The following is a 16,857-nucleotide window of genomic DNA, read 5'->3' on the forward strand; positions in this document are numbered from 1 at the left end:
CATTCTTGTTTCCAAATTTGCTATCATAAAGTTGTTCACAATATTTTTCCTATCCTTATAATCTATTATATTTGTTGCTATATTTACTATCAAAATGAGTGTGTTCTCATTTTCATTTCAAATACGTCAATCGGTTCATTCTTTCCTTTCTTTCTTCCTCCCTTTTCCCTCCCTCCCTCTCTCTCTCATTCTTCTTTTCTTTTCTTCCTCTTTCTCTCTTTCTTTCATTTTCTTTTGAGACAAAGTCTCGTTCTGTTGCCCAGGCTGGAGTGCACTGGCACAATCTCATCTCATTGCAACCTCCACTTCATCGGTTCAAGCAATTCTTGTGCCTCAGCCTGCTGAGTAGCTGGGACTACGGCTGCATGCCACCACGCCTGGCTAATTTTGGTATATTTAGTAGAAATGGGGTTTCAACATGTTGGCAAGTCTGGTCTCGAACTCCTGGCCATAAGTGATCCGCCCGCCTCAGCCTCCCAAAGTCCTGGGATTACAGGCATGAGCCACTGCGCCTGGCAATTCTTTCTTTTTTTAATTGATCAGTGTTGCTAGAGATTCGTCAGCTTTATTAATTTTGCCAAGGAACGCACTTCTGCTCTACTCAAACTGTGCTTCCTACTCCATTGGTTTCTGTTCTCTCTCTTGCTACTCTTTGAGTTTAGTGATTTTTTTTAACCTAGGTCAGAGGCTTAGATCATTAATTTTCAACAGTTCTCCTTTTGAGATTAATTTTTCACTGAATGCCATTTATGTTCCTTCAATGTGTGACTCTTTTCAATTAAAAAATCAAAGCAGATGATGTTGGAGTGACCCCAGTGAGCTGGCTGTTGGGCTAGAGGCCTCTTAGCACTCCTTTCCACAAAGACAGCCAAGCAGTGAATAAACGACTACATTTTAATGAAAACAAATAAAGGGGTGAGCCCTGGAGTCCATCAAAGGAGTAACAGAAACCCTGATGAGCATAGAAATTCTGGACAGCCACAAAGAAAATGGAAGGAAACAATCGCAGCACGTTGGGAGGCCGAGGCACGCGGATCACCTGAGGTCAGGAGTTCCAGACCAGCCTGGCCAATATGGAGAAACCCCGTCTCTACTAAAAATGCAAAAATGAGTTGGGCATGGTGCATGCCTGTAATCCCAGCTACTTTGGAGGCTGAGGCAGGAGAATCGCTTGCACCAGGGAGGCGGAGGTTGTAGTGAGCTGAGATCGCGCCACTGCATTCCGGCCTGGGTGACAGAGCGAGACTCTGTCTGAAAAAAAGAAAAAGGAAAGAAACAACAGGACTCCACTGCCCATCCTTCAGCCAGAGTCAGCCAGGAACCAGGAGGAACGTCTTCCTACAGTGAAAAGGTAGAAAAGAAGATTCCAGCAGCTCCCACCAACCCTTTGGACACCTGCAGTATTCACCACTGGGGTCCTCACAGGCCTGACGCCCATGCAGAGGGCTGCCTAGAGTCTACACAGCTGTGCTCCCCTAGAGAAAGAGGTGACACGGTGCCCTGCCACTGCAGCCTGCGGGCTGCTGTACAACACCATCTTGAAGCTAGAGCTACTGCTGGAGTGTGCCTTGCTTTGGCGGGAAAGTCACAATAAATGTTAGAGAATTCATTTCCTATCAAGTATCTTTTCTGACCACAATGGCATAAAACTAGAAGTCAATAACAAGAGGAGCTTTTGAAACTGTACAAATACACGGAGATTAAACAATATGCTCCGGAATGACCAGTGGGTTGATGAAGAAATTAAAGAGGAAATTTAAAATTTTCTTGAAACACAGGAAAACAGAAACACATATTCCTCAATGAAGTTTAGCCTAAAGCTGCCGCCTTACATATTTTAAGTTTGGCCTAAAGGTTGCTTTACACGTATAAGCTGTAACCTAGCTAGATGTGTAAATAGACGGCAACTTATTTTCATACCTATCACCAAGTTTTGGTCAACTAAGGCAGCCAACTGTTCAAACCGTATTCAAATAAGGCAAATGCCAAGCTATAATCAATCCAGTTGTTTCTGTACCTTGTTTCCATTTTCAGTATGTCATGTCACTTTCCTTTTTCTGTCCGTAAATCCACTCCAGACGCTTGGCGGTGCTGGAGTCATTCTGAGCCTATTCTAGTGTTGGGGGCTGCCCAATTCATGAATTGTTCTTTGCTCAGTTAAAGTCTGATAAATTTAATGTGTCTAAAGTTTTTCTTTTAATATTCCCAAAGCCTATGGGGTACAGCAAATGCAGTCTCAAGAGGGAAGTTTTTAGTAATAAACACCAACATCAAAAAGCAGTAGGAAGATTTCAAATAATCTAATGTCGCATTTCAAGGAACCAGGAAAGCAAAAATTAACTCAACCCCAAATTAGCACAAGAAAATAAATAATAAAGATCAGAGCAGGCCAGGTGCAATGGCTCATGCCTATAATCCTAGCACTTTGGGAAGCTGAGGTGGGTGGATTACTCGAGTCCAGGAGTTCAACACCAGCCTAGGCAACAAGGTGAAACCCTGTCTCTACCAAAAAATAATTTTAAAAAATTCTCTGGGTGTGTTTGTGTGCACCTGTAGTCCTAGCTACTCAGGGTGCTGTGGTGGGAGGATCACTTGAGCCTGGGAGGCGAATGTTGCAGTGAGCTGAGATCACACCACTGCTCTCCAGCCTGGGCAACAGGGCCAGACGCTGTCTCAAAAACAGAAAAACAAGAACAAAACAACAAGATCAGAGCAGAAATAAATTAAAACCAAAAGAAAAATACAAACGATCAACAAAATGAAGTCAGTATTTTTTAAAAAGATAAACAAAATCAATTAGCTTGATTAACCAAGAAAAAAGAGAAAATACCCAAATAAATAAGCAACAAAAAAGGACACATTGCAACTGGTGCCACAGATATACAAAGGATCATTGGAAACTATTATGAACAACCATGTACCAACAAATTGGAAAATCTGACAGAAATGAATAAATTCCTGGACACATACAATCTACCAAGATTGAACCAGAGGAAATAGTAAAACTCAACAAACCAATTTTGGGTAACAAGATTGAATCAGTAATAAAAAGTCTCCCACCAAAGAAAAGCCCAGGACTTGATGGCTTCACTGCTGAATTCTACCAGACATTTAAAGAAGAGCTATAGAAAGTCATGGCCAAAACCACAATTCCTTTTGCATCAACCTAGTACCATTTCTTCTCAAACTTTTCTACAAAATAGAAGAGGAGGTAATTCATCCAAATTCATTCCATGAGGCCAGCATTGCTCTAATATGAAAGCCAGACAAAGATACAACAAAAAGAAAACTATAGGCCAACATTCCTGATGAACATACATGCAAAAATCCTCAACAAAATAATAGCAAATTGACCTTGTGATGAAAGCAATAATTTCAAAGAACAAAAAGATGAACCTTTTGATGTCCGTTATCTTGAGAATACAGATGATAATCCCATCCAAACTATCACTTTCAACATTAACAAAATTATGATGTTTTGTGGAATGAAAAATGGAGCAATTCGAGTGTATGTCCTAAATGAGAATGATCCTTCGTTGACCAGTTTGGTGAACTATTGGCACTTCAATATGCATGACAATAACTATGGATGTATTAAAAGTATTGCTAGTAGCTTTGATGATCGTTTCTTGGTGACTACTGGAGGAGATGGTAATATCTTTGTTTTCAACATTTTTTCTGAATTTATGCTAAGGAAAGACATCAAGGCCAAGGTGCCATCTCCCAGGTTTGGAATTGAAACAGAGCCGATAATTTTTTTAAATATTAAAAAGAAAAATCTAATTTTTAAAAGATATTTTAAAAAATAAAAAAATAATAATAATAGCAAATTCAATCCAGTGGCACATTCAAAAGCTCATTCACCATCATCATGTGGTGCATATCAGGGATGCAAGGATGGTTCAATATATGCAAATCAATAAATGCAATACATCACACCAACAGAATGAAGGACAAAAACCATATGATCATCTCAATAGATGCAGAAAAATCATTTGATAAAATTCAACATCCCTTCATGATAAAAACCCTTAACAAGCTGGGGACAGTGGTGCACACCTATATTCCCAGCTACTTGGGAGGCTGAGGTGGGAGAATCACTTGAGCCCTGGAGTTCAAGGCCAGTATGGGCAACATAGCAAGATGAGATTCTGTCTCTAAAATAAACAAACAAAACAACAACAGCAACAAAACCCTCAACAAACTAGGTATAGAAGGAGTATATACCTTAACACAATAAAAGTTATATATATGACAAACCAACATCTAACGTTATACTGAATGGGGTAAAGTTGAAAGCTTTTCCTCTAATAACTGGAATAAAGCAAGTATGCCCACTCTCACCATTCTTATTCAATACATTACTGTAAGTACTAGCCGGAGCAATTAGACACAAAAAAGAAATAAAGGTTATCCAAACTGGAAAGGAGGTAGTCAAATTGTCCCTGCTTGCAGATAGCATGATTTTGTGTATAGAAAACCCCAAAAATCTCTACCAAAAAACTCTTTGAACTGATAAACACATTTAATAAAGTTGTAAGAGACAAAAATAACATACAAAAATTAATAGCCTTTCTATACACCAACAATAAGCTGGTGGAAAAAGAAATCAAGAAACAATCCCAATTACATTGCTATGAAAAATACCTAAGAATAAATTTTCTTTTTGAGATAGGGTCTTGATCTGTCACCCAGGCTGAAGTGCAGTGGTGTGATCATGGCTAAATGCAGCCTTAACCTGCCAGGTTCAAGCAATCCTCCCACCTCAGCCTCCTGAGTAACTGGAACAAAAAACGAGCTCCACCATTCCTAGCTAATTTATTTTTATTTTTAGTGGAGATGAGATCTCACTATGTTGCCCAGACTGGTCTCAAACTCCTGGGCTCAAGCAGTCCTTCTGCCTTGGCCTCCCAAAGTGTTGGAATTACAGGTGTGACCCACTGTGCCTGGACTCCTAAGAATAAATTTAACCAAGGAGGTAAAAGGTATCTACAAAGAAAACTATAAAACACTGGTGAAAGAAATTAAAGAGGTCATACACACAAAAAACGGAAAGATATTCCATGTTCATGGACTGGAAGAATTAATATTGTGAAAGTGACCACACTACCAAAAGCAAGAGTCAACATAATCCCTATCAAAATACCAATGAAATTCTTCACAAAAATAGAAAAAAAATCTTAACATTTATATGGAACTATGGAACACTCCAAATAGCTAAAACAATTCTGAGCAAAAAAGAACAAAGCTGGAGGCATCGAATACATTACAAAGCTATAGTAACCAAAATGGCAAGGTTCTGTCATAAAAACAGACACATAGACCAACGGAACAGAATAGAAATCCATAAATAAGTCCACGTATTTATAGCCAACTGGTTTTTGACAAAAGTGCCAAGAACATTCAGTGGAGAAAGGGCAGTCTCTTCAATAAACGGAGCTGGGAAAACTCTATATATCTATATGCAGAAAAATGAAACTAGATTTCTATCTCTCCTCACAGACAAAAATCAAATCAAAATGTATTGAAGACTTAAAAACCTATGAAACTACTAAAAGAAAACATTGAGGAAACACTTCAGGACATTGTCTGGGCGATTTTTTTTGTTTTGTTTTGATACAAGCTCAAAAGCACAGGAAACAAAAGTAAAAACAAATGGGGCTATATCAAGCTAAAAAACTTCTGCATAGTGAAGGACACAACAGAGGGAAGAGACAACCTATGGAATTGGAGGAAATATTTGCAAACTATCCATCTAAACAGAGACTAGTAGCCAGCATACACAGGAACTCAGTAGCAAATCCAATTAAAAAATGGGCAAATAATCTGAATAGACATTTCTCAAAAGAAGATATACATGAGCAACAGGTGTATGAAAACAAATATTCAACATCACTAATCATCATGGAAATACAAATTAAAACCCCAATGAGATATCATCTCACCCCTGTTACAACACCTATTATCAGGCCAGGCACGTGGCTCATGCCTGTAATCCTAGTACTTTGGAGGCCGAGGAGGGTGGATCATGAGGTCAAGAGATCAAGACCATCCTGGCCAAAATGGTGAAACCCCGTCTCTTATACTAAAAGTACAAAAAATTAGCTGGGCATGGTGGTGCGTGCCTGTAATCCCAGCTACTCGGGAGGTTGAGGCAGGAGAATTGCTTGAAACTGGAAAATGGAAGTTGCAGTGAGCCGGGATTGCACCACTGCACTCCAGCCTGACCATGGGGGGGAACTCTTTTTAAAAAAAAAAAAAAAAAAAAAAAAAAAAACCTGTTATCAAACACACACACACACACACACACGCGTTGGTGAAGATGTGGAGAAAGCAGAATGCTAATACATTGCTAGCAGGCTGCAAAGTAGTATAGCTACTATGGAAAACAGTACGGAGGTTCTGCAAAAACTAAAAATAAATCTGTTACGTGATCCTGTAATCCCACTGTTGGTTGTGTTTCTAAAAGAAAGAAACTTAGTGTACCTAAGAGATATCCACATGCCCATGTTTAGTGCAGCACTACTCACAACAGCCAAGATATGGAATCAACCTAAGTGTCCATCAACAAATTAATGGATAAACAAAATGTGGTATATATACACAATGAAGTACTATTCAGCCATAAAAAAGAATGACATTCTGTCATTTGCAGTAACATGCGTGAAACTGGAGGTCATTATGGTAAGTGAAATAAGCCAGACACAGAAAGACAAATATGTCATGTTCTCACTCACATGTCGGAGCTAAAAAAGTTGACCTCGTGGAGGAAGAGTGGAATGAGGTTACCAGATGCTGGAGGAGTTGGGGGAGGGAAAGAGAGATTAGTTACTGGGTTAGAAAATATAGTAGATGGAAGGAATAGGTTCTAGTGTTTGACAGCACAGCCGAGAGACTAGAGTTAACAATAATTTATTGCATATTTCGAAATAGCCAGAGAGAAGATTTGAAATGTTCCCAAAATAAAGCAATGATGGCTGTTTAAGGTGACGGACATCTTAAATATCCCGATGTGATCATTACACATTATATGCATGTACCAAAGGATCACATGTACCCTTGTAAGTAGGTACAATCATTATCTAGCAATAAAAAATCAAAACTCATTAACTTCTTGTTCATGCCCTTGGGCTCAGTAATTCCATTTCTATGAATTTTCCCTAAGTAAATGATCAAAACCCACGCAAAAACAAATACAAATGCATATGTGTGTGTGTGTGTATACATCTGAATGCTAGTTGCTGTAATAGAAAAAAGCAGAAAACAAATGTCTGCTAACAGAGGGTATTTAAACACATTATCATACATCTGGACAGTCTAAGGTTATGCAAACACCTAGTGAGCTATAACTTTATACAGTGATAGGGAAAGATATCCATAATATTTTATTGAGTGGAAAAGCAAGTTACAGAAGGATATATGCAAGTTTTTATTTGTTGTTAAAAATCTCCGTGTTTTAAAATCTACTGGAAAATGAGTCCCAGCGGTACCACTGTAAAGGTTCCTTAATCGGTCCAACCATCTATTTATTCAAGACTGAGGGCAATACAGTCCCTGCCCACATGGCGGGGAAGCAGGCTGGGAGGAGGGCCGGGGCACCTAAGTGCTATGATGGGAAATGTCAGGGGGCTGGGCAGGCACTGTGGGGAGGGGCAGGGGTTCCCAAGGAAATCTCCAAATACAGTCTGCCCGCAGGGGATAAAAGAGGGGCTGTAGAGGCAGAATGGTCCTGTTCAGTCCCGGCCACTGCCTGGCTGGGACCTTGAGTTCCAGACCCTCAGCTTCTCTGGGTCCCCAATTTTTTCCAGATAAGAGACTCGAACTGATGCTCTCTAAGCATTCTTCACGCTCTGAAATTCTCTGCTGGCACTTGCCAGCAGCAAGGTTGACTCAAATCGAAACTTCTGGGGAAAGTGGGGGCCTCTCCCAGAATGGATCCCTCTCTGAACGCTTGCTGGGGAGTGGCCGTAGGCTGCGCTGCGTGTCCCCGGCGGCGCCCGCAGGGGAGCTATGGGTCACTATGGGTGGGTGAGTGGGTGGGAGAGGGAGTGAATGAGCAGATGGGCGAGGAAGGGCATAGGAGAAGGGCTCCAGCAAGGCTGCAAAGGAAGATGTGTCTAAAGCGGCTTTTCGAGGCGGCCAGGGGCTTGCCTCTAACCCAGCAAAGGGTGTGGAAGAAACCACAGCAGTGAGGGCGCCCATCTCTCATTTCTCAAGAAGCCCAGCCTTTGAGCGAGGCCGCTTGCCATTCCTGGTAGGTAATCAGATCGCTGTTAATTAATAAAGCTGTCAGGTGGAGCGTCTTCTCTGGTCATTAGCATCCTTTCAGAAAGAGAATCCTGCCATCACCGCCCTGTCCGCCCCTCGGCTTGCCAGCAATTAACTTAATGCTATGCAAATGAGAGGCTCTTCTCATCATTAGCTTATAGCCACGAATGTTAATCGCATAATTGGGCCTTCAACAGGGTAATTAGACACGATTTCCTCCATTAGTCTTACAAGGCTAATTATTGTTGAGAGGAGACGGGGACTGCTCCCAGGGCTCCAGGCAAAAGGGGGCATCTGGTTAAAGCGGATTCGGGCGCAATGTCGGCCAGGTAAAAACAGCAGTCGGCAGTCGTGATCGATCGTCAGAGCCCACTATCCCCACCCACCGCGTGGACGAGGCTGGGGAAGGAAACGGAACCCGGGGAAGGCCTGGGGGGGGGGGCGGGTCATACCAATACTCCTCGCCTGGGTGCTGAGATGCAGAAAAATAACGTGGCATTTAAAAGCGAAAGCAGAAACAAACAGCAGCCCCCGCGAGCCCGGGTCCAGAGGCCCAGCCCTCGCCAAGGGCGCCTCCCTCGGTGCGCTCAGCTCCCTAGGTCTCTGGCGCTTCCTCCTTGCCATGTGGACTGCGCGCTCGTTGGGGTCCAGAGGCCTCTGGGTTTGACTTTCATGGCTATGAATCTCAGGATGAACAAAGGGGCAGGGACAGGGGCGAGGGGACACCCTGCCGAAAAGCAAAAAGCGGGCTGTGAGGGCATGGGGGATGCCCCGCCCCTGCACAGGCGCCCTGCCCTGGCTGTGACTTGAGCATCCTGCTGAGGGTCAGCGGTGACTTCCAGGACTGAATCCACTGGGAAGCGGGGCCATTTCAACAGACATGGGGCAGCATTTCAACAGACGGTGGGCAGCGAGGTAGGCCAAGACTGGGACAAGGCCGGGAAGAGAGGGTCCGGCTGGACCCTTCAGGGGGAGCCCTGGGGGCAATGCAGGGCAGTCTTGCTCCCTGTTGACACCCAGCCCCTGGAGCCCAGTGGGCTCTAGAAGCAGGTGCTGAGTTCACAGAGAACCCCTGGCATGAGCTTACACATTCTCAGGCCCAGAGGTGTGGGCCTCCCTCATTGGGGAGAAGCTTCCCCCATCTCATCTCAGTGGGGAGGGAGCAGCTGGTGGCCTCGGCAAAGGGAGCATGAGAGGGGAGGGCTCTGGCTGAGGAGGGGGCCTCAGGAGGCCTCTGGGAAGCCAGCAGGGCAAGTGTGGACTTAGTGCCAGGGTGTCCTGAAAACTCAGAGCACAGGAGTCCAGGGACCCTGTATGAGTCGGAGTCTGTCTCCACTGCCACGATGCACTGTGTGATGTGGGTAAGACACTCAGCCTCTTGGGGTCTCAGTTTCCTCAGCTGAAAGGTCTGAGGGATGCACCCTTTCCTGGGTCTTTCTGGAAGGACCAGGAGGGAAGAGGTAGGCCAGGTGCACAGCCCAGGGCCTGGCCCTTCTGCCCACAGGAGACGGAGTTATGGAGGAAAGTGCTATGGCATATGGTGGTCAGGCTTATACTCCAAGAATTATGGCCCTGTCAACAGAACAACCCAGGAATCCTGCACATGGCAGCCTTCTCTGGATGTTTTCACAAGATGCTATTTATGAAACTGTGTCGCCCTCCCTGGATTGTATGATCCTCTATCCCTATATGCTTAAGTCCCTTCCACAGGCTCTCAATAAGGCTGTTAAGGAGTCCTTGATAGAACCAAAAGAGAGCTTCTTGTATAGAAATGAACCCCAAGGTGTCACTTGATTGACATGTGAAGACAGAAGGAAGGTAAACTGAAAAGTATTGGGTCTCCATCCATCTAGAATGTTCCAACAGCAATTCCCTTCAAACAGCTCAAGGCTCCTACCTTGTTATGGCAGTGTGGCTCCACTATGAATGACCATTGTCAAGCAGCATCATGTAGTGTGAGGTCACCAGAGGGGAAAGGCTAGGATGGAGCTTCCTTTCAGAGCCTGTGTATTAGTCTGTTTTTGCACTGCTAATAAAAACATACCTGAAACTGGGTAATTTATACAGGACAGAGGATTAACGGACTCACAGTTCCACATGGCTGGGGAGGCCTCACAATCATGGTGGAAGGCAAGAAGAAGCAAGTCACATCTTACATGGATGGCAGCAGGCAAAGAGAGAGAGAGCTTGTGCAGGGAAACTCTCCCTTAAAAAACCATCAGATCTCGTGAGACTTATTCGCTATCACAAGAACAGCATGGGAAAGACCTGCCCCCATGATTCAATTACCTCCCACCAAGTCCCTCCCACAACACATGGGAATTCAAGGTGAGATTTGGGTTGGGACATAGCCAAGCCATATCAGCCCAGAATGCTCTTGCCACTGCCATCAATGAGAGGGGTTGCTCAGTTGCCTTTGAGAGCTCGCTGGGTATTAGACTCTGGTGATTCCCAAATTTTTCTTCCTGAGCTACCAGACTCAGAGCCTGCTGCCTACTTGATATCCTGTGTAGATGTTGTTACGATTGAACTGTGTTCTACCAAATTCATCTGTGAAGCCCTAACCCTCAGTACCTCAGAAGGTGACTTTATTTGAACACAGTGCCTTTAAAGAGGTGGTCAGGCTAAAAGGTGGCCCTTAGGGTGGGCCCTAATCCAATCTAACTGGAGTCCTTGTAAGAGTAGGAGATGTGGACATGTGGAGAGGCACCCAGGGCACATGTGCACAGACAGACGACCATGTGAGGATGCAGTGAGAGGCCTCAGAAGAAACCAAACCTGCTGGCACCTTCCTCTTGGACTTCCAGCCTCCAAGACTCTGAATAAATAAACTTCTGCTTAAGATACCTAGTCTGCGGGACTTGTTATGGCAGCCCCAGGAAACCGGTGATTTCTAAGAGGCATCTCAAGCTTATTATGTCCAAGACTGAGCTCGTGGTGTCTCCCCAATCCCGCTCCTCCAGCATCCTCCTGCGGTCAGCACAAGGCCCGCCCATTCTCCCCGCTGCTCCAGCAATCACTGGAGTTCTCCTCAACACCGCTCTTTCTCACCTGTCCTACATCCAGTCTGACAGCAAATCAATGGTACCAGTTCTACCTTCAAAAGCCTTCTCACCACTTCCACAGCTACCACCCTGGGCCAGGCCCCCAGCACCTCCCACCTGGATTGCTGCCAACGGCCCCCACCTGGCCTCCTGGCTTGCTACCTTGTCCCCTCCCTAGAGTCCATTCTCCACCCACTACGGATCCTTTGACATCAGCTGGATCCCACCAGTCATTTGGTTAAACCTCACACAGTGGCTCTCACATGACTCCAAGGAAAAGCCCAATTCCTTCAGGGTCTATGGATCCTGTGACCTCTGACACCTCACCTGCGAGTCTCTCCCTGCTCCATGAATGGCCTCCTTGATACTGCTCAAAGTTGCCAAGCACATTCCTATCTCAGGGCCTTTGCATGGTGGTTCCTAGGTCTGGACCACTCTTCCCTAGATCTCTCCATGGCTCATTCCCTCATCCATTTAAGCCTCTGTTCAAGCACCATCAGAAAGGCCTTCCCTGACAGCCCTCTATAAACACATCACCTGTCCTCTCCCTTCCAGCTGCCCGTCTTGCCATTCCCCTCTACCCTGTTTTATTCTCCACAGCACGTGCCATATTATGCATCTGGTGTTTATAGACTTTCTCGCTCCAACCAGAATGTCAGACGCCTGAAACGTCTTAGGTTTTGTTTCCTTTTGAGTCCCGAGAACTCAAGCAGTGCCTGCATGCAATCAATGTTCCATAAATATGTGTTGCCTAACTGAATAAAGTCATTTCTGTGTTACATAGGAGGAAACCGTGGTTCAGGGTGACAAATACCCTGAGCAGCATCACGCAGATCGTAAATGATCAAGCCAGGATTCCAACCCAGTTGCCTGACTTCCGAGCCCCTTTCTTAACCACTGTCCTATTATGCTGCTTCCCATCTCGAGAACAATAAAGTCTTACGGAGGTGCAGGGCAAGGACAGGCATCAGGGGAGGCTTCCTGGAGCAGGTGGCATTTGAGCTAAGCCTTGTAAAAAGATAAGATTTGTATGAAATCCCATGATGTTCCAAAAGAAGAAACATCGTGAGTAAAAACTCCGTGTTTAAGAAACAGGAAGTGGGCAGATGTGCTGAGGTGGTGGTGGTGGGGCGCGGGAGAAGGGAGTGGTGGATGGGAAAGAGAGGAAGCATGGGGCCCCCCTCTTCCCTTGGCTTCTGGATACTCCCCACTCCACCTTCTACTCTGGGAGGAGTTCCTGGCCTGGCAGATCTTTATTGGGATGCATGAAGCCTTTCCCTATGACCTAGAATCCACGCTCCTGAGACAGGCCAAGGAGAGAAATGGAGTCACAATGCCAGCGCGTCGTGTCCTGCTGTCTGGTGGCTGGCATGGGGTGGGGTGGTCTGGAATCTGCAGAAATCTCAAAGCCAACAAGGAGGTGATGCCTGGAGTTTTACAATCTCACAAAAAGTAAGGCTGCCCTTCTATTTGTGGAAGACTTTTCTTAAAAGTTTTTTATATATTAAATAATTTCTGTGATATTTAGGAAGAAGAGCTTCAAGCTTTTAGACATCTGCCACCTGAATCTGGCAGAAGATCAAGCTTTTAAAGCACAGTGCTGGGTTCGGCAGTTCAGCACTTTAGTTATGCCTCTAAGGAAGATGGAAAATTGAAGTACACTCTGATGCCTCCCAAAGTCTCCTATGGGTAAAGAAAAACAAATATGATTTCTCCAAGTCATCTTGGTGTCTCTGTCCTCTTGCCTTTCTCTGGGAAATAAATTTAAGTGAACGGTCGAGCATCGCGCCTGCCAAAAATGGGGGCATCTCCATCAGAGCTCGATTCAAATGCCAACTACCCCGGGCTCTGTTCTGTTAAAGGTCACCTGTCATTCTCCACCCGAGGCATGGAGATTGCTTTGGAGCTCTGATTTCTGTGGCAGGGAAGGCATGTTTATCTTCTCCAACGTCTTATTCACCACTGGCTCAGGCCGAACTGTTACCGGTTGAGTACAATCCGTCGGGCCCCTAATAACAGCCTGGAATCCACAGGAGGGAAAGAAATGGAGATGTGCTTTACCAATGAAGAATTGTCAACTTTAAAGGTAGGAAAAGAGAAGTTTGTTGCGCAGGAGGGGAAGTTTCCTGGTTGTGAAGGTTCTCAGACACCACAGCAGGAAGTGGAGGACAGGCATCCCTTTCTCTCCAAAGGATACGTTTACCCAGAATGGTATGCTGGGAACAGAGGGATGGCAAAGGGACCCGGGAAACCTCTTCCTGACCTACAAGAGTAAGCAGGAAAGTTGAGCCAGCAATGCAGGCTGGACTGGGGGGATCTTAGAAAGCTCTTAGGAAAAAATTTTAAGTGGTAAATAAATAAACTAAGTTTCAGGCCGGGTGTGGCGGCTCACGCCTGTAATCCAAGCACTTTGGAGGCCAAGACGGACGGATCACCTGAGGTCGGGAGTTCAAGACCAGCCCGACCAACATGGTGAAACCCCGTCTTTAAAAAATAAATTAATTGCCGGGCGCGGTGGCTCAAGCCTGTAATCCCAGCACTTTGGGAGGCCAAGGCGGGTGGATCACGAGGTCAAGAGATCGAGACCATCCTGGTCAACATGGTGAAACCCCGTCTCTACCAAAAATACAAAAAATTAGCTGGGCATGGTGGCACATGCCTGTAATCCCAGCTACTCAGGAGGCTAAGGCAGGAGAATTGCCTGAACCCAGGAGGCGGAGGTTGCGGTGAGCCTAGATCGCGCCATTGCACTCCAGCCTGGGTAACATGAGTGAAACTCCGTCTAAAAAAAAAATTTAAAAAAAAAAAAATTAATTAATTAATTAATTAATTTAAAAAAATAAATAATAAACTAAGATTCAATATACTGCAGTGAGACTGTCTGTGTCTTTTATTTATTTTTTTATTTATTTAGAGATGGAGTCTCACTCTCACTCAGTCTGGAGTGCAGGGGCACGATCTCAGCTCACTGCAGTCTCCACCTCCTAGATTCAAACAATTTTCCTGCCTCAGCCTCCCAAGTAGCTGGGATTACAGGTGTGCACCAACATGCCCAGCTAATTTTTGCATTTTTAGTAGAGATGGGCTTTCACCATGTTGGCCAGGCTGGTCTCGAACTCCTGATCTCAAGTGATTCGCCTGCCTCAGCCTCCCAAAGTGCTGGGATTACAGGCGTGAGCCATTGCTCCTGGCCTCATGTCTGTGTTAAACTAGCAAAATTACTCACCATGAAAAGACCATGCAGAGCCCTTGCTATCTGGTGTGCCCCCATCTCTTCCTCAAGATTAAGCTTCCTGACAGAATAGGCCATCTCTCCATGGCTCCCTGGAAACCTCTTCCCACCTACGGAAAGCACCCTCCCAATCCACAGCTGCTCCCTGAGGACCGCAGAGCTGCGTCTGCGGGTACCTGGGCACTCTCTCTGCAGAAATTCACTGTATTTTTATACTCAGAAACATCCTTGAGGCTGCAGGCAGAGTTCAAAGGTTATGTACATTTTTTTGATGTCACTGCTTCAAAAGTAATTGCTCTTATGCTCTGAAACACACACAACACACCTAGTAACAGACTGTCATAAACTCAGTTTTAACCCAAGAAAGCAGCAGCGCCGGCCTCTCCCGCACTTGCCCACAGCCATCCTCACCGGACTCCCTCTTACACAAACACTGGAGATAAGTGGCAAAATGTCAACGGTCACTAGGCAGGAAAATAATGGGAGAACGTCCCTTTTTCCACTCCAGTTCTGAGTTTATTTACTGAGAGATTAAAATGCTACAACTCCAGGGGTGATGGCGGATGGCCTGTCACCACCATTACTGGCCACAGCCTGAGGCTCAAGGCCGGGGGTGCACCTCCTTCTTAACTGCAGGCCAGAAGACCCAGCCACCACCTCCCTTCTGACCTAAAAGGAGTGCCCTGCAGGCCTGGGCTGAATTCTGCCCACGGAGTAGCAATCCATTTTGCTGCAACGGAGACTTGCTCCCAGAGTCCCGAGTTCTGCCGGTCAGGGTGTGCTGCTGCTGAGTGCAGGTGGCCGAGAAGTGTGGCGGTGACTGAGCTGGTGGCACAGGAAGGCGGACTGCTGCGGGGGCAGTGGACCCAAAAGCATGGATGAGGCCGTCCCTCTAACAGCCCAGGATGCACTCTGGGCCAGCACGCTCTGCCAGTTGCTGCGGGGCCGCCGCGCTGCAGGATGGAAGGCTCCCAGGACGCAGGGCCTCTGGCTGAGCTTCCATCTCTTCAAGGCTACCTCCATGAGTGTGCCTCGGCCCCAAAAGGTGAAGAGCTCGGGGTCAGGACAGGCCAGTGTCCTTCTCGTCCCATCCCAGGACAGGGTAAGACTACTTCACCGGGCTCTCTCTTCACAGGGTTTTGAAGTCATGGCTAAAAACTCTTGATACCCTTTCACGGGCAGCTTACTAAGCCCTCACCAACCACTTGGCTTATCTGGCTCCCACGGGCCACCTGGGCCAAGTTGCAGACAGCCTGTGTGCCCTGGAGCCTCCAAAATATTTAAATTAGCCAAAGTAGCTCCCTGGCTCCGGGAGGTCTCAAGCATGAATGTGATTTCATCTTTGTCTCCTTGCAAGGTCATTCTCCTGCCCCGAGTGTCACCTCGGGGTTGGATGAGGAACTGCCGTTCTCCAACTCTGCCCTGCAAAGCCAGTCCGAGCAAGCAGGCTGCTCAGAGGGCCCAGCCACGGCCACAGAATCTTGCGACTGATATTTTGGTGAGGAATCAGGTTGCCCTTACTTCTCAGAAGCTTTGATCTCCACAGAAAAACACAGAGCTCCCAGTATATTCGGAATAAATATGGTCACACAGGTGGGGCCCCCAAGGGTGCCAGCTCTGTGCCATGTGCCTCCCAGCATCATCTCATTTAATTCTGTCACCTGATGTCCTAATTGCCACTGTCCCTGGTTTTTAGTAGAGGAAACTGAGGTGCAGAGAAGCTAAGAGCTTGCCCAAATAGAAGCAGATGAGAGATGAGGTGCTCGGACTCCACACCGACGTTCCTTGCCTCTGCTGCCTTCCCTGCTACAGACTGAGCCTGGCTCTCTGCAGCAAATTCAGATTTCAACTTTGAATCTGCTGATAGCATTACCTCAGTTGTATTGAGCATTTTCCAATTCATCATTCCCACCCATACATATTTTCCCAGCAAATATGTCTGTTAGCCCACCGAATGGTGGGCAGGGTTATCACTCCATTTGATGGGCAAGGAAACTTGCGGCTTAGAAAGGTTAAGTAGCTCCCTGTAGACCACTTGGCCAGCACAGCAGCCAAGCAGGACTGAAGGAAACAGGTTGTGAATTATCAGGAAGCTCTGGGGGTAAGGAAGGAAACTTGGAGTGGAAGAGAGATGGCTACTGAATGTTCACAGAGGAGAGCCCAGAAGAAGCAAGGCTGTGGGTCCCATCCCCAACAGGTGCTCCACCTTCTTTTTCGCCCTTGACCACAGACACTCTGGAAACAATGGTCACTTCCACCAAAGCCGCCCAATTTGAGGCCAAAATCTTAATCCCCAAGCGGACCTCTGTCTCG

At 46.0% G+C, this 16,857-nt stretch overlaps 1 protein-coding gene across 7 annotated transcripts in view; it reads right to left on the reverse strand.

The window, feature by feature from the left end:
- AK8 (adenylate kinase 8) overlaps positions 1 to 16,857 on the reverse strand; it is a 157,238-nt gene that overhangs the window by 41,895 nt on the left and 98,486 nt on the right. The window lies entirely within an intron of this gene.

The sequence above is a fragment of the Sapajus apella genome, unplaced genomic scaffold (genome assembly GCF_009761245.1).
Source record: "Sapajus apella isolate SASKATOON/1434 unplaced genomic scaffold, GSC_monkey_1.0 scaffold97, whole genome shotgun sequence".
NCBI lineage: Eukaryota > Metazoa > Chordata > Mammalia > Primates > Cebidae > Sapajus > Sapajus apella.